Below are 19,230 nucleotides of genomic sequence, written 5' to 3' on the forward strand. Positions count from 1 at the left end.
TTGCTGGATCATATGGTAGCTCCATTTTCAGTTTTTTTGAGGAACCTCCAAACTGTTTTCCATAGTGGTTGTATTAATTTCTCACCAACAGTATACATGGTTCCATTTTCTCCAGATCTACACCAGCACTTGTTATTACCTGTCTTTTGAATATAAGCCATTTTAACTGGGGTGAGATAATTCACTAAAGTTTTGATTTGCATTTCTCTAATGATCAATGATGTTGAACACCTTTTCATGTTTTTCATTTGTATGTCTTCTTCGAAGAAATGTTTATTCAGATATTTTGCCCATTTTTTGGTCAGGTTATTGGATTTTTTTCCTATAGAGTTGTTGGAGCTTTTCATATATCCTGGTTATTAATCCTTTGTCAAATGGGTAGCTTGTAAATATTTTCTCTCATTCTGTGGGTTCTCTCTTCAATTTTTTGTTTGTTTCCTTGGCTGTGCAGAAGCTTTTTAACTCGATGAGATCCCATCTGTCCATTTGTGCTTTGGTTGCCTGTCGTTGTGGAGAATTACTCAAGAAATTTTTGCTGAGAACAATGTCCTGGAGATTTTCCCCAATGACTTCTGGTAGTAGTTTCATAGTTTGAGATCTTTACGTTTTTAATCCATTTTGATTTTTGTATACAATGAGAGATAGGGATCTAGTTTCATTCTTGTGCATATGGATATCCAGTTTTTACAGCACCATTTATTAAAGAAGAGACTGTCTTTTCCTCAGCTTATGTTCTTGGCACTTCTGTTGAAAATGAATTCACTATAGGAGTGTGAATTTGTTTCTAGGTTCTCTATTCTGTTCCATTGGTCTATGTGTCTGTTTTTATACCAGCATTAAGCTGGTTTGGTTAGTATAGCTCTGTAGTATAATTTGAAGTCAGGTAATATGAATTCTCCAGGTTTGTTCTTTTTGCCTAGGATAGCTTTGGCTATTCTGGGTCTTTTGTGGTTACATAGAAATTTTAAGATTGTTTTATCTATTTCATTGAAAAATAACATTGGTATTTTGATAGGGATTGCACTGAATCTGTAGATTGCTTTGGGTAGTATGGAATTTTACGCAATATTGATTCTTCCAATTCATAAACATAGACTATCCATTTTCTGGTGTCCTTTTCAATTTCTTTCATCAGTGTTTTATAATTCTCATTACAGAGATTGTTGATTTCTTTAAATTAATTCCTAGGTACTTAATTTTATTTGTGGCTATTGTAAATAAGATTACTTCTTTTTTAGATTGTTCACATTGGCATAAAGAAATGCTACTGACTTCTGGATGTTAATTTTGTATCCTGCAACTTTACTGAATTAGTTTATAAGTTCTAATTTCTTTTGTGGAGTTTTTCCTTTTTTTCATTTTTTTTTCCTTTTTTGAGATAAGGTCTCATTCTGTTGCCCAGGCTGGAATGCAGTGACAGGATCTCAGCTCACTGTAGCCTCGACCTCCTGGGCTCATATGATCCTTCTATCTCAGGCGCTCATGTAGCTGGGACTACAGGCACATGTCACTATGCCTGGCTAAGAGTCTTCAGGTTTTTCCAAATAAAAGATAATATCATCTGCAAACAAGGATAATCTGACTTCTTCCTTTCCAATTTGGATGCCCTTTATTTCTCTCTCCTGTCTGATTGCTCTATCTAAGTCTTTCAGTACTATGTCGAATAACAGTGGTGATAGTGGGCATCCCTGTTGTGTTCCAGGTCCTAGAGGAAAGGCTTTCAGTTTTTCCTCATTCAGTATGATACTAGCTGGGGTCTGTCATATATGGTTTGTATTATGTTGAGGTAAGATCCTTCTATCCTCAGATTTTTTAGGATTTTTATCATGAAGGGATGAAAACATCATTTTGACATCAATTGAAATGATCATATGGATTTTGTCCTTTCTTCTGTTGATATGATGCATCGCAATGATTGGTTTGCATATGTTGAATCACCCTTGCATCCCTGGAATAAATCCCACTTGGTCATGATGAATGAGCTTTCTCATGTATTGTTGAATTTGCTTTGCTAGTAGTTTGTTGAAGATTTTCGCATCAATATTCATTAGAGATATTGGCTTGTGTTTTTTTATTTTTTGATGTATCTTTGTCTAGTTTTGCTATCAATGTAATACTGGTCTTGTAGAATAAGTTTGGAAGTGTTCCCTCCTCATTTTTTTTTTTGGAATTGTTTAAATAGGATTGGTATTAATTCTTCTTTAAATGTTTGGTACAGCTCTGCAGTAAAGTCATCAGGTCCCAAGCTTTTCTTTACTGAGGGACTTTATTATGGCTTCCATCTTGCTACTTGTTATTGGTCTGTTCAGGTTTTGGATTTCTTACTGGTTTAATATTGGAAGGTTGTATGTGTCTAGGAAATTGTCCATTTCTTCTAGATTTTCCAATTTATTGGCGTATAGTTACTCATAGTAGCCACTAGTAATCCTTTTAATGTCTGTAGTAGTCATAATGTCTCCCTTTTCATCTCTGATTTTATTTATTTGGATCTTCTCTCTTTCTTAGTCCAGCTAAAGGTTAGTCAATTTTGTTTAACTTCTCAAACAGCAAACTTTTTATTTCATTAATCTTTTGTATTGTTTTCTTCATTTCAAATTTATTTCTGCTGTCATCTTTAGTATTTCCTTTATTTACTGATTTTGGTTTTGGTTTACTCTTGCTTTTCTAGTTCAAGCACACTGTTAGATTTTTTTTTAGCTATAAACTTCTTTCATAATACTGCTTTTGCTGTATTTCATAGGTTTTGGTAGATGGTGTCTTCTTAATCAACTGTTTCAAGAAATTCTTCAACTTTTTTTCGGTTTCTTCATTGACCCACTGATTCTTCAGAAGCATATTGTTTAATTTTAATGTATTTGTATGGTTTTCAGAATTCCTTGTTACTGATTTCTAGTTTTATCCCATTGTGGTCAGAGTAGATGTTTGATATTATTTCCATTTTTTGAATATTTTAAAACTTGATTTATGACCTAACATATGGTCTATCCTTGAGAATGATCTATGTGCTGAAGAGTTTATATTCCATAGCCATTGGGTGAAAAGTTTTGTAAATATCTATTAGATCCATTTGGTCTATAGTGCAGATTGAGTTTTTTTGTTAATATCTGTCTACAAGATTTGCCTAATGCTGAAAGTGGGGTGAAGCCTCCAGCTACTATTGTATTAGGGTCTATCTCTTTCTTTACCTCTAATAATATTTGCTTCATATATCTGGGTGCTCCAGGGTTGACTGCACATATACTTAAAATTGTTATATATTCTTGCTAAATTGACCCTTTTATCATTATATAGTGACCTTGTCTCTTGTTACAGTTTTTGTCTAGAAATATATTTTGTCTGATATCAGTGCAGCAACTTTTGCTCTTGTTTGGTTTCCCTTGACATGGAATATATTCTTCCATCTTTTTATTTTCAGTGTACACGTGTCTTTATAGGGGAAGTGTGTTTCTTGTAGGAAACAAGTCAATGGGTTTGCTTTTAAAATTCATCTAGCCACTCACTCTATGACTTTTGATTAGATAGTTGAATCCATTATATTCAGTGGTATTATTGGTAATTAAGAATTTACTCCTGCCATTTTATTATTTGTTTTCTGGGTTTTTGTGGTCTGTTTTCCTTCTTTTTCCTCCCTGTCTTCCTTTAGTGAGATGATTTTCTCTGATGATATGATTTAGTTTCTTGCTTTTAATTTTTTGTGTCTCCATTGTATGCATTTTGGTTTGAGGTTACTATGAGGCTTGCAAATACTTTTTAAAAACCCATTATTTTATCTGATAACACATTAATATAGTGTGCAGTGTATAGTTAACTTTTTGATTGGTTCATCATTTCACCTTTATACTTAGAATTAAGAGTAGTTGACACATCAGTTACAGTCTTATAATATTGTTTTTATTTATACTTACTATTACAGTGAGTTTTTTTTTTTACCTTCAGGTGATTATTAGTTGCTCACTAACATCCTTTTATTTCTGATTGATGTACTTTCTTTAGCATTTCTTGTAGTACAGGTCTAATGTTAATAAAATGTCTCAGTGTTTGTTTGTCTGGGAATGTCTTCATTTCTCCTTCATATCTTAAGATTATTTTTGCTGGATATATTATTCTAGGGTAAAAGTCTCTTTCCTTCAGCACTTTAAATATGCCATACCACTCTCTTGGCCTGTGAAATTTCCACTGAAAAGTTTGCTGCCAGATGTACTGGGGTTCCATTATATGTTATTTGTTTCTCTTCTCTTGCTGTTTTCATGATAATTTCTTTATCCTTGTTTCTTGGGAGCTGGATTATTAAATTCCTTGGGAGCTGGATTATTAAATTCCTTGAGGTGGTCTTCTTTGGGTTAAATCTGCTTGGTGTTGTATAATCTTCTTGTACTTGGACATTACTATCTTTTTCTAGGTTTGAGAATTCTCTGTTATTATCTCTTTGAATAAATGTTCTACCCCTATATCTTTCTCTACCTCCTCTTTAAGGCCAATAACTTTTAGATTTGCTTTTTTCCACCTATTTTCTAGATCCTGTAAGTGTTCTTCTTTTTTTTATTTCTTTTTTCTTTTGTCTCCTCTACGTACTTTCAAATAGCCTGCCCTATTTTCAATAGCTTGCTCACTATTTCTTTCTTCTGCTTGATCAATTCTGCTAGTAAAAGACACTGATGCATTCTTCAATATGCCAATTGTATTTTTCAGCTCCCAAATTTCTGCTTGATTCTTTTTAACTATTTCAATTTATCAAATTTATCTAATAGAATTCTGAATTCCTGCTCTGTGTTATCTTGAATTTCTTTCAGTTTCCTCAAAAGAGCTTTTTTGAATTCTGTCTGAAAGATCACATACCTCAGTTTCTCCAGGACTGTTCCCTGGTGCCTTATTTAGTTCATTTGGTGAGGTCATGTTTCCATGGACTGTCTTTTATACTTGTAGATGTTTGTCTGTGTCTGGGCATTGAGGAGTTAGGTATTTATGTTAGTCTTCACAGTCTGGGCTTGTTTGTACCTATCCTTCTTGTGAAGGCTTCCCAGATATTTGAGAGGACTTGGGTGTTGTCATCTAAGCTGTATCTGCTTTATGAGGAACCGTGAGCCCAGTAACACTGTGGTTCTTGCAGATTCGTAGACGTACTACCTTGATGGTCTTGGACAACATCTGGGAGATTTCTCTGGATTCCCAGGCAGATAATTCTTGTTCTCTTTTTTATGTTCTTTCAAATAAATATAGTATCTCTCTCTGTTCTGAGCGACTTGAAACTGGGGATGCAATAATATAAGCACCCCTGTGGCCACCACCACTATGACTGTGTTGGGTCAGACCTGAAGCCAGCACAGCACTGCATGTTTTCCAACGCCTGCAGTAACCACTCCCTGGCTACTGCCTATATTTACTCAAGGCCCTGGGACTCTAAAATCAGCAGGTGGAAAGTTAGGCCTGCACCCTTCCCTTCAGAGCAGTGAGTGCTCCCAGGCCCCATGTGGGTCCAAGAGTGCCATCTTGGAGCCAGGAAGAAGAGTCCAAAACCTTAGAAGTCTTGCTGGTGTTCTATTGTATTGTGGCTGAGCTGTCAGTGAGAGCACAAAATGCAGTCGTTCCAGTCTCCCCTCCCCTTTCCAAATGTAAAGAAGCCTCACTCTGTGGTCATCACCATCACAGGCCCATGGGGAGTATTGCCAGACCACTGTCAATGTTCCCTTCAGGTCCAAGGGCTCCTATGTCAGTTTGTGATGAATGCTGCCTGACTTGGGACTCACCTTTCAGGGCAGTGGGCTTCCCTTTGGCCCAGGAGAGGTCCAGGAATACCATTGAAGAGGCAAGTCCTGGAATTGTGTACTCCAAGAGCCCACTTGGTACAGCCCACTGTGGTTGACCTGGTTCCTAAGGTTCAAGACAAAGTCCCCTTTACTCTTTCCTCTGCTCTTAAGCAGAAGAAGTCTCGCCCTGTAGCCACCACAGTTGGAAATGTGCTGAGACATGTTTGAAGCCAGTAAGTCTCAGAGTCCCACTGAAGTCCTTCAAAGTAGTACCTGGATATCTCTGCTTGCTATTCAGGGTCTGGGGCTCTTCGGTTAGTAGGTAATAAATGCTGCGAGGACTGGGTCCTTCCCTTCAAGGCAGCAAGTTCCTTTCTGGCCGGGGTTGTGTCTAGAAACGTTACCTGGGAGGTAGGGCCTGGAATGGGGGCCTCGGGATTCTGACCAGTGTCCTATCCTGCTGTGGCTGAGCTGGTATTCAAGATGCAATAAAAAGTCCTCTTCACTCTTCCCTCCTCTCTCATCAAGCAGAAGGAAGGGGTCTCTTTTGGAGCTGTGAGCTATGTAGCTTGGGGTTAGGGGAGAGGTAATGCCCACACTTTCTTAGCCACCCCAGCTGATGTTTCAGTAGGTTATGTGCCCCACCAGTCCACTGTCTCTGGGCCCATTTCAGCATTAGAACTCATCTAAAGGTTGAAATCATTGTGGCCTAGCCTACCTTTCGAGTTCATTTAGAGTCTCTGAGCACTTTAGAACATGGTAATGAGGTTTAGAGGAACTCAAGCGGTGATTCCCTTCTGGCTAGGTCTGGTTTAAATACTCCCACTATGGCAGGCATCAGATGAGTTTGGACCGGCTTTCCTTTCTGCTCTAACTTGACAGCACTGAGTTCAACACCTCACGACTGCCATGCTCTCCCTTCCCCAGAACACGGAAACTCTCTCAGCACCATGCTGCTGCTGCCAGGGTGTGAGGGAGGGGTGACATTAGCACTTCAATACTTTTTTTCTATCTCTTCAGTGCTTCTTTCAGTGATAGAAAGGTAAAACCAGGTATTGTTAGTGCTCACCTGATTTTTTTATTCTTGTCAAGCTGTTATTCTTTGTGTGTCCATAGTTGTTAAATTTATGTCCTTGGGAGAGGAAAATGATAGGTGGAGCCTTTTATTCCACCATCTTGCTTTGCCCCCTAATTTCATTTGTTAAGGTAAAGTTTTACTTTTCAAATTTCTCAGATTTATACCTCAGAGGTACAACTTTTGCTGTACCTCACTGCACGTGATTTGCAGGTCATACATCATGACATTCACCTTTTTCTCCCCTTGAGAATGCCTGTTATGAAAACTCTCCTTCAACTTTTTTGTCAGCCCCTCTTTTTTCTCTAGTTCTAACCTGCTGTTATGGCCTAACACTAAAATGTTTACCTGGCAGGCCTAAAAAAGCATTCTTTCCCTCCCGTAAAATTTGACTCTGTATTCTTGGCTTTTCTTGATTTACCTGAATTATTCCACTCATAACCTTGGAAACATTATCCTTGTGTCTAATTAAATTCATCAGGTTCAAATTCCAGTTCATCTAAATGAGCTTCCATTAAGAAGAAAAAGTCACAGGGCTGAAGGTTTTACTTTGTCTTTTTGTTAGTTGGCCTAAGAATCAAAGGCTTTTTGTTTTATCAAGAAAATTTGCTGTGTTGACTTTATTAGGTTTTTGATTACTGAGGATAATTGAGCTTTAAAAGGATTAAGGTTTTTATATCCGTGTAACTCTCTGTGTTGCATCTGAAGTCTTTTGATGATCACTTTGGTTAAATGAGTATTATTTTATAGTGGACTGCGATTCTGTTTTGATCAAATGCTTTGAGCGCTTTAACATCTTTGACAAACTTACTCAAGATCAAATCCTTAATTAAGTCTTGTTGACCTAGAATTAACTTTAGGATTTTCCATTCAGACCCCTGGAAAGCAACAAAAGATATATCTTTCATTTTGTAGAGACATTAAATGATTAAGCTTATTTGGAAAATTGTGTAAGAAATGTTGTTGAAGGATAAGCAATATTAGATCTTCTCTTAGTTGCATTTATAAATGTACTATTAATGCAAATGTTTCAAAAATTATATAAATTCATAGAAATGTTATCAATCATAATTCTAGTTGTTACCTAAAAATGCTATATGTAATAGAACTAACTAAATTTTCTCATCAATTACAACCTTTCATCAGATTTTTAACCACGGCCATTCCAAGTTTTTAGAATCCACAGTTATCATTTTGAATTATTCTGTAAAAACATTTACAATCAAATTCATGGACAAGGGCTGGTCATGGTGGCTCACACTTGAAAAGTTATCATTTTGGGAGGCTGAGACAGGAGGATTGCTTGAGCTCAGGGGTTCAAGGCCAGCCTGGGAACCAACACAAGACCTTGTCTCTACAAAAAGCAAAAAAATAATTAGCTGGCTATGGTGGTACTTGCCTCTAGTCCTGATTACTTGGGAGGGTGATGCAGGAAGATCACTTGAGCCCAGGAGTTGGAGGCTGCAGTGAGCTGTGATCCTGTCACTGCACTCCAGCCTGGATGACAGAGCTGAAATAAACTAATTAATAAAATTAAATATCAAATTAATGGAAAAAACTCCAACAAGTACTCTTTTTTTTTTTTTCAGATGGAATTTTGCTCTTGTTGCCCAGGCTGGAGTGCAATGGCGCGATCTCGGCTCACTGGAACCTCCGCCTTTTGGGTTCCAGCGATTCTCCTGCCTCAGCCTCCCAAGTAGGTGGGATTACAGGCGTCTGCCACAATGCCCAGGAATTTTTTTTTTTTTTTTTTTTGTATTTTTAGTAGAGACGGGGTTTAGTAGAGATGGGGTTTTTTAGTTCAAGATGAGGCTGGTCTTGAACTTCTGAACTCAGGTGATCCACCTGCCTTGGGCTCCCAAAGTGCTGGGATTACAGGTGTGAACCACCATGCCTGGCCCACAAGAACTCTTAAATACAGGTTTCTGATAACTTTAATATCAATGGACTAAATGAAAACTTCCAGAACTCTAATAAACTGATGGATTCAGAAAACTACTAGTGGAGATCAAAGAGAACAAATGTTGATTATATGAGACTGAAAAACTAATGAAGACAATGTTTTTATGATTTTTTACTTGATACATGTGGTTCTTAATGTTTTGTTTTTCAGATTTAGGAACATTTTCTCTCTTGAGCTATCATTTATAGCAATTTGGTAAGATATACTTTTGTAAAAGAAAAAAGAAAAAAAGGAAAATCATTTGGATTTTTCTCCTTGATTCCTCCAGAATTCAAAAAGTATTTGTTAGTATTCTTATGGCAATATGATTATTTGCATAAGCCCAATAAAAATCTGTCTTCTTTATAGCAGAATACAATTTAAAAGCATGGTTATTACCAAGGCTTTGACTGAAATGACATATTTGAAAATATGCATAAAATGCCTGACTTAAGGGTTCCCAGCCTTATAGTGAGTAAATAAAAACTGTCACTTCCCAGCAGGTCCAGGAATCCTAAGATTGTAATAAAATCTAAAGTTGGTCTTGGTTTTGCTTTCTAGCTTCATGAGGTTTTAAAATCTGAGATTTCCTATATGATCAATGTAGAAGGAAAAGGTTGTTTCTAAAAAAGAGCTATACTACACCTGTTATTAGATTTTAACTCTGCACATTGTTTTCAAGCTCTTATTATCTACTTATACACTACACGTGGTCCTAAATTATTCTAGGTTCCTCCAATCCAACTTTTTTCCATAAAACTCCTAAGGCAGGAACCACTTCGTTTCTAAGGCCTGTAAGCTAAAACTAGATAAAATTTAAGGAACAAATCTTGTGCCTGATATATGAACCACACAGAAAGGTCACCAAACTCCCTGACACCAAAGCCAGAGACATTCAAACTGTAAACCAGGACAAGAAGTTGACATTTTTCATGCCATAAACGACCTTTCCTAAGACATCAGAATGACATATCATAATGAAAGTCTTACTTCCGTTAATGATATTTTTTTTTTCACTTGGCAGGAAGTTGACATAATTACTTTTTTTAGCAACCAGTAACTGCTATAGATAACTTGACAAAACCTGGCCAAAGAAATCCTTTTAGTTCACCTAGTGGGCAACTTTAAAAATTTTGTTCAAATTATAATGGTGGTTCCTTTCGTAAAATTGGCATTCTCTGTTTTAATTTTACCAAGTCAGAAAATGCTACTCAGTGGCTATAACAGGTCTCACCTAGTTTCCTCTATGGTCTTTTGATTTGTTTAGTTGTTGCCCTTAAGTTTGTGCTCTTAGATCAAAACCATTGTGCAAACTAATTTTATTATATTGGTTTTTTTTTTTGTATTATGATTTTTAAGTGTTGCTCTTATTACCTGTCTAATCTTTGTAAAGCCAGCTCTCTGAAGGGGATAAAATCAGCCCACTGTTTCAAGGTGACTGCTGATGACTATTGAACTGTAAGATGAAACTTGATGCTGGACTCCAGATGAACCTACCATGAGAAAATTTTTCCTTCTGGCCTCCTTGTTACTCCAATATGACCCAGGTCACTGATATACACCCCTATGACTTACCCTCAATGAGGAAGACAACAGGACAGCTCCATCCCAGCACCGAGAGACAATTAAGCCTAACTTCACAATGGTTGATCAGTCATGCATTCATAGAAGGATCTTGATCAAAGAGGGGCGTGTGAAAGTTGATCACACACATTGGGTCATTCTTACAATATAAAACTAAAACAGTCAAGAGTTCAGGGGGAAGAAGCACTCAGGGCATTATTACATTGCTCTAAGAATGTAATTATCTACCAGCCTGGATGATAAAACTGCCTGTTATATCCTGAAAACACTTTTATCTAACAGCTACTGAAACAACCTGCTCAAAACTCTAAGACCACTTTTACCCAAGACTATCACTCACCCATCAGAGCCTGCTAGCTCCACAATACGTTACCAGTACCAATGAACTTTCTAGAAAAACTGTATGTGACATTTCTCCTTTTATAAAACCTGCAACCTCCTCTTTCTTCTTCAGAAATACTAAAGGCCACCGAATCTGTATGTATGCACCAAACTGCAATTTTTCCTCCTGTAATAAAATGTTAAATTTAGATATTCATCTCTAGATTTTTATTTTCACTTTGAAAAAGTCTTCTCACCTGATATAGCGCCTGTCAATTCCTGCAGGCCCCGCAATAGCCTGCCATTCCCTCTAGGGCCTGCTGCTGACATCTTAAGCTACAAGAGGCTGCTGGACTGCCTTGGGTAAGATTGCCCTGGCTCCATGAGGATAGAAGAGAAGCAACAACTCCAAGATAAGAAGGGAAATCCAGGTACTCAGCCCACCTCAAGCTATGAGTCAATGTCCCCATAAGAGCAAGAATTCTACCTAAGATATCCTATATAAACCCACAAGTGTGCCCAGAAGCCACTGACACATTTACATGATATTTAGACTTAACGCTCATAAAGGGACGATGTATTAACAGCAACAGATACATGGATACATCTGTTCTTTTTGATGAACACTTACACACAGACATTTATATTAAAACCAAGAGCCCCAGAGAAACGTACACTCAGCCCTGCCTTGCAGCACTATAGCAGAATAAACTCTACTTCTAAGGCTTATACTGGTTGTGGGCCTTCCCTGGTGTTTTTTCATCCACAAAGGGTGGAGGGAGAGGCCTGGTAGGACGGGGCGGTTGGCATTTCTGGAACAACAGTGCCATCAAGAGGAAGCTTTTTGAGCATGGTTTCCAGCCCTTCGCGGTGTATCCAGAGGGGAAGGTTTCTAATAGAACAAAGGGTAGGTTTGGGGCACTCAGGGAATTCTGGGACTGGATGTGGGCACCTGACTGGGTGCCTCCAGATTCAGTGCAAAAGCGAGGGAGCCGAGCTCACCCACTAAGAAACCCTGGGCTGCCAGGCCTGCCAGGCTCGGGAGGCGGCAGAGGCCAAGCCTTAGTGGCAGCCATGTTTGGGAACCTGGAGCTACCACAGGGCATTTTGACTGTGGATCTTTGCTCTTGGTGAAGATGTAACTTCAAGCGAAGAAAGGAGGCACTGCCCTGGAGGTCCCAGGGCCAGCCAAATAAAGGGGAGGTGGCAGTAGCCACATTGCTAGGTGTAGCTCATAAAGAGGATAGAAAATTTCCTGATTTGGGGATACTACAATGATACAAGAAAGAGTAGTTGAAGTACATTGCACTTCAAACTTTGTCTGGTTAATTTTTGCTCCTGTCAAAGAAAGTCTGGGTCAAAGGTCTCACAGGGTGCCATTATACACATTTTGTCCCATGGGGCAGAGGGTGCTGACACTCACTGGGGATCAAGTTGATACCAACATTGAGCTCTGGTGTCAGAGGACCTAGGTCTGTATTGTGCTGTACTTCAGCTCAAGAACAATCCGGAAGTGCACTGTTTGTTAGGCTCTAGTTCCTTAGTATGATCTGGTTCCTCTCCTCGTGGAAGAAACCTGGGTTCAAACATGAAGATCTATGTTCTGTGTATCTGCTTGTCTTACAGCATTGGCTCAAACCTAAGGAACACTCTCAGAGCATCACACTCACAGCCTTGAGCTTAGGATCAATCAGATCCTGTAGGTCCAGGTCTTGCCCTGAGGCTTGGAAAAAAGAAGGTTGATTGACCCTAAAAGGCTCTGCCCACATAAGACCACTGGGCAACACTTTAGGAAACTCACAAGTATGAAACTGAGAAAGGAATAGAGCAGTTTTTGGCACCCATTTGGGAGGTGAAAGAAAAAAAAAAGGTGGAGAGCTGGGCCTTGAGTCTTCCTACCAGGCCTGTGGGCAAGCACTGACCAGGGAGCATAGCCTCAGTCAGTTAAGAGCTGGCAAAAGCACAACCTAACCCCGATGTTTTCCAGGAGTAGGCCATTAGGAAGATGGAGTGTATAAAATAGGCCATGTACCCAGGAGTATGTACCTCGTTCTTGGCTCGGCAGGACTGCTTGATGAGAAGTAGATCTGAGGGAAATAGGGAGAAGGCTAGGGCTGGATGCACAGAGAGAAGTGGGCATGGAGAAAGGAAGGATGATGACAGAACCCTACAGTGGTTAGATTCTGGCATGGACTCTTGGCCCTTCTTGATTCCCAGCTACCTGGATAAACACAGGTTCAGACTTGGGAGAGCCAGGGGTGAATGGGAAGCAAGGCCAATTCCTGCTCATTGCCCTGAGGCTCCTGGGACTTTGAAGGAAGGTGGCCAAGAAGAACTCTGCAAAGGCAGGGATCTAGGCACTAGCTCTCTTTGGTGTGGGACACACAGCACTAAGAACAGGCTTCTGCCAGAAGTATGGCACTCTCAGGAGCAGGCACTGCAGCCAGTAAAGGGGCAGGTGGTAAAATGGCTGTAACCTCAGGGTGGGGATCCTTTGCAGAGATTTATGCTAGCCCTACCCAGACATGGCTACCAACAGAATCATGAGCCAGGGCTTCCAGTACAGGTCCCACCAGGTGCTCTGGGGGTCTTGACCTGGTGCTTGTCTCCGAAGCTTGACAGCCCCAAATGGCCATTGGCCACACTTCTCCCATACATCCAGATAGCTCTGTTCCCTCCTGAAACCCCACTTCACTCCCAAGCCACTCCTCAGACAATCATGAGCAAGGATTCATGGGATTGTCAAACAAGTTCTTCTAGATGGCAGTATTATGCCAGAAATGCCAGCATTCCTTCCCCTCTTTCCTCCCCAATATTCCGTCCCGCTGCCATTTGCTACTGAAGAAAAAGCCAGCCAGTGTTTATCCTGGCTGAATCCTTGGGGCTCCCAGTTCTCATTACTGGTCCTCCATCTTGCAGGGCTTCATCCCAGTAGGGTGGTCTCGAACTTTCCTCTTGACAAGGCGAAATGGCTCTGATCATTACCTTATGATCATACCTAAAAGCCATGGCTGAATCTTTAGCACTGGAGCTGGCTGAGACCACAGGAAAATACCTTGAGTCTGGGCAGAGAGTTGGAGCCAGACTTAAACTCTGCTTACCAAGTAACATTTTGACTTGGACATTGACATAAGCTACTAAAAGGTCAGCTTGACCCAGAGGTCTCAGGATGCAATACCCACAAAATGGTGGCGCAGCAGCAACAGAACTGGGGTGAACAGTGAGGAAAAACTGCCATCACAAGACAATGTGGCCTGAGGACCCCGCTCCTTTCACATGGCCGTACCCTCCAGATGAGGAATGGTCTCCAGACAAGGAAGGTTGCACGCTTGGGTCAGTGAGGAGGGGAGACAGGAGCCAAACTAGAGACACCCATCCTCCTCGTATGTGATGTCCATGCCAGGATCAATGACAGGACAATTCCTACAAGCAGGCTTGTGGTAGGTGTACTTCTGATGGCTTGTGTGGAATAACACCTCTTCAAGACACATTCCCCCACATTTCTCCTCAGTATGTCAAGAGACAGACATAAGGGACATTAAGCGATTGGCACCAGGCTGTGTGAGTGTGGCCTCCCACCCCTTTTAGCCCAATCACCCTCTAACAGTTAAGGCAGAGTGCACTCCATGTCCTCACCAGTCAGGAGGGCCATTGTGCAGTGAGTTGGGCCCAAGAGGGATTGGGAGATAATGGGCAGGACAAGAAGGCAGAGCTGTACTCAACACCAATAAGGTGAAGGCCCAAAAGACCTGTCTGTCTTCCCTGGGTCTCCAACAGACTTTCTCTTCTTAAGTGAGGCCAGGACCACTTCTTAAAAGTAACTCTGGGAGCCCAAAGATCCCATAACTGGCAGATGGCCAGCCTCCCAGAGTCCCAGTCCCAACCCATTTCTCCTCTCCCCTACACTACAGGACACTAACCTCAAATTCCAAGAAATGATCCCAGTCCCCTGAAGGAAACACATCTTGCCTAGATGCTCATCCATGCACTTCCTACTTTGGGCCTCACCATCAGGACCTCATTCAAAAAGTCTTTCCTACTAAGCATGGTGGAAAGCTACAGAATAGGGAACCATTGCCCCATGCCAGTTATCTACAGGCCTCAGCAGTGTCTTCTTCTGTAGATGAGCTGAAATCCCAGAACCACTGCCCATTTCATAGGATAAAACAGACTTTTTTAAAAACATAATTATTTTAATTAACCTTTTTCATATAAATGCCATCAGTGACACTTCATACACAAACATGATTTTCATGTCATTTCAGTATAAATTCATTGAGCATCTACTTTGTGCTTGTTGCAAAAAGGAATGAGACAAAGTCCTGCCATCAGAGAATCCTCAGTCTGTGTTACCATTGCCGTATGTCTTAGGGCATGGTTGGAGATCAAGAATAGAAAAGCCACTAAAATCTACTTAGGTAAAAGAGAATAGAAGGTAAAAGAGAACCGACAGTCCTGCTGTGGGTGATTGGAACAGAAAATGACCAAAGATGTTACTTTCTTCATTGCCATGTTATCTCTTCCTCTGCTTCCCTCATTTTACATTTCTCTCTTTCTCCCACCTTTTCTCCCTCCCCATCCAACCCATTTGCAGATTGCCTTCCTTTGCTCTCCTACTACACCATCCACCATGGCTTACACTGGATGGTGCTCTCAGCCTCCAACACGTGCTGGCAACTGTCCAGGTCCAGCATTACTGTCTGTTAACTTGACTGTCTCCATTGTAATCCCAAGTGGCCAGCAAGAGACTCCAAAGGGTCTACCATGGACAGGTTTCCAACCCTAGCCCAAACAGCTATGGCTGGGGAGTGGGGAAAGGATGCCCAAGGTCATATTGAATGGTATGCAAGGGATCGCTCTTTCTGGGGCTGAACTCAAAGGTATGGGATGATGGCTTCTGTAAAATATAATGTGATAGCCAGGCGCGGTGGCTCACGCCTGCAATCCCAGCACCTTGGGAGGCCAAGGTGGGTGGACCGCCTGCGGTCAGGAGCTCAAGACCAGCCTGACCAACACGGCGAAACCCCATCTTCACTAAAAATAGAAAAATGAGCCGGGCATGGTGGCAGGTGCCTGCAATCCCAGCCACTTGGGAGGCTAAGGCAGGAGAATGGCCAGAAGCCAGGAGGCGGAGGTTGCAGTGAGCCGAGACCGCACTCCAGCCTGGGTGACAGAGCAAGACTCTGTCTAAAAAAAAATTATATATAGATATATCTATCTATATATAATGTGATAAATGGTCTAATAGTTGCTCTACAGTACATACACCTCAGATTCACATTTTGCAGACTTCACAAATTCATAGAATTTTACAAATGTATGGGATTCCAGGAATCATTTGACACAATCCCCACACTTGAGCTCATTGTAAACCAAAGCCTGAGAGCAGATAAGGGTGGATCCCATAGTCTCTGACTTCTAGTTTACGCCATTTACCAAACCAGAGCAGTTTAAGACTACCTTTGACATGTGGGTTACCGAAGATAGTCCACACTGCATTATAGCATGTGGATTTGTCTTTTTTAGTATAATTTCTGTACCTACTAAGAACTTTCACATATATCATCCTATCTAGTCCTCCCAGCAATCATGAAAATAATTGTTAAGCCTATTTTGTAGATGATAAACTGAGACCCAAAGAAGTCAACAGATTTGCCTACACTTTACAGTTCATATCAGGCAAAGCCAAGTTTTAAACCCATACGATTTGACTTCAGACCTCGCTCTTTCTGCTATGCCACACTGCCTTCACTCTCTGGGAATCAGTCAAGTGTCAATTTGTATTGTTTGAAAATTTTTTCTATATGTTATGATGTTTTGTTTTGTTTTGTTTATTTATTTATTTACAACAGAGTCTTGCTCTGTTGCCCAGGCTGGGGCGCAGTGGCACGATCTCAGCTCACTGCAACCTCCACCTCCTGGGTTCAAGCGATTCTCCTGCCTCAGCCCCTCAAGCAGCTGGGACCACAGGCACTTGGCACCACACCCAGCCAATTTTTGCATTTCCAGCAGAGACGGGGTCTCGCCGTGCTGACCAGGCTGGTCCGGAACTCCTGACCTCATGGGATCGGCCCGCTTCGGCCTCCCAAAGTGCCGGGACCACAGGCGTGAGCCACCGCGCCTGGCCAAAACAGACTTTTTGAAAAGGATAAGGAAGAGGATTCAGAAGGATAAAGAGCACTCACCCATAACCCTAGCATCTAGAGATGACCCGGGATCGCAGAGGTATCCTCTTTTTCTGTTCACTCTGTGTGCCCTGCAACAAGATAGCCAACTATCCTTCACTGGATTTTGGGCTGATTGTCAAAGTGATAGCCAAAAGGTGGCAGTGTATATATTCAACCCACCCAGCCAACTGAGAGAGTGCTTTCAGGCTAGGATATCAGCTCTTGGATCAACCGTGATTTCTGAAGAAAGTATAACATTAAAATCAACCCTAATTATTTATTGAAAAATCCCACAAATGTAATTTGAGGCTGTCATAAAGAGGCAACTTTCCATGAACAGTCCCGTATGAAACCAGAGGATACCTCTGACTTCTCTCATTTCTTTGGGGGAATCACAACCATCATGTCTTGGCATCTATCCTCACAGAGCTTCCTTCTTGGTCTGTGTACTTGTGTGGGTATGGAGAAATAAATTTCTTCACAAGTGTGTTTTCTCCATCATGCATAAATAAAATAACAGAGGGGAAATGAAAAGAATCTGGGAGTATGTTGACTCTGCACAGAGATGCAAAGTCCAGTGGAGGTGTTTTGTGAAACCCACAAATTATAAGAGAGTCTATCACATGTAAGCATCTTGGTGTCAAAGAGAAAGTCAAAGGCAGACATACCTCTGCATTTGCCTTTATTCACACTGGACACTAAAAACATACACACAAGGAAAAATGACATAATTCTCACTGTAGGCAGAGTCAGGAGGATGAATAGAAGGCAGAGGGGAAACTTGGGAGTGTCCATCATGCAGTGTTAAGGGCTACCACTTAATTGGGAGGAATCTCTATCCACAGTGGCATCTCCAACGTGGTTATGGGAGAAAGGAAGAGAAAAAGAAGAAAACACACATAGATACACAATTAAGGAAGAAAGTAGAGGCATGTGTGTTTGCATGTATACATCCATGTATGAATGCACAAATGAGTGAATGTGGGGGTGCTGCAGGGAGAGAAGACCCACACTTTCATGCAGAGCTTCCTTGAAGGGGCTGCAGAACCAAAGGCCCCCACCATGGTCACCTGCCTGTGTGGAACCACTGGGCCTTCCTTCTGACCCATGGAACCCCAATCTGGAGCACCCAATGGGGAACTGCCTACCTGAGACCCCTGGAGGTAAGCCAAGGCATCATTTCCCCAGTCCTCACAATTTACATGGCCCCTGCCAATTTCTGCTGCTCCCACAATGGCTTACTACTCCCTCTTGGGCCTCCTGAGCCAGTATACTGGATGAGGTTGTTTTGCTGGGCTCCCTTGGGCTTGGCCTGGCTCCATCAGTACAGAAGAGAGCCAGTGACTCCATAATAAGAGGGAAAATCTAGGTACTAATTCCACCTCAAGCTATGAGTCAGTACCCCCATGAAAGAATTTTACCCAAAAGTTTGGTGTGGTGGCTCATTCCTGTAATCCCAGCACTTTGAGAGACTGAGGTGGGAGGATCAGTTGAGCCCAGGAATTTGAGACCAGCCTGGGCAACATAGCAAGACGTGTCTCTAAATATAAAAACAAACAAAAATCTACTCAAGATGATCCTTGTAACACTCACAAATGTGCTCAGAAAACTAGGAACCCCTTTATAAAAAATTCAAACTTAAAGCTCATAAGGAGATGATGTAGAAAGAGAAAAACAAATACATTTATTCTTTTTGATGAATGTTTGCACACAGACATAGTTCTCACTGAGGGCCTGAGAAGAAGAAAACCCCTTCTCCCAACAGATTAAGCCCCACTTCCAGTGACTGGATTAGTTTTGGGCCTTCCTTGGCATTTTTTCATCCACAAAGGGTAGAGGGTAAGGTATGACAGGCCAGGTTGATTGGCATTTCTGGAGCAACAGAGCCATCAAGCGGAAGCTCTTTGAGCATGGATTCCAGCCCTTCTCCACGTATCTGGAGGGTAAGGCTTCTTATAGGAGAAAGGGTGGATTTGGGGCACTCAGAAAATTCTGGGGCTGGACGCGTGCACCTGACTGGGTACCTCCAGAGTCAGTGTGAAAGCAAGGGAGCCAGGCTCGCCCACTAAGGAACCCTGGCTTGTCAGGCCTGCCAAGCTTGGGAGGCGGTAGAAGCCAGGTCTCATTGGCTGCCATGTTTAGACACCTGCGATACTGGAGAGCATTCAGACTACGGATCTTTGCTCTTGGTGTAGATGTAAGTTCAGGGGAATAAAGGGGGAACTGCCCTGAAGGTCTCAGGGATGTGGGAAACCTGAGAACCAATGTCCCATCTGGAGGACCCAGACAAAGAAAAAGAGAAGGAAGAACAGCCACATTGCCAGGTGCAGCCCATAAAGAAAATAATTTCCTGATTGCTGGTACTACAGTGAGATAAGAAAGAGTAACTCAAGCGTG

The 19,230-nt window shown here is 41.4% G+C and overlaps 1 long non-coding RNA gene across 1 annotated transcript; it reads left to right on the plus strand.

Annotated features, from left to right (window-relative positions):
• Positions 1-8,929: 8,929 nt before the first annotated feature.
• On the plus strand, positions 8,930-10,881 carry LOC115932435 (uncharacterized). The gene is made up of 2 exons (XR_008675737.2): positions 8,930-8,977; positions 10,155-10,881. It is a non-coding gene; the product is annotated as an uncharacterized lncRNA (long non-coding RNA).
• The last annotated feature ends 8,349 nt before the right edge of the window (positions 10,882-19,230 follow it).

Source organism: Gorilla gorilla, chromosome X (assembly GCF_029281585.2).
Source record: "Gorilla gorilla gorilla isolate KB3781 chromosome X, NHGRI_mGorGor1-v2.1_pri, whole genome shotgun sequence".
Classification (NCBI taxonomy): Eukaryota; Metazoa; Chordata; class Mammalia; order Primates; family Hominidae; genus Gorilla; species Gorilla gorilla.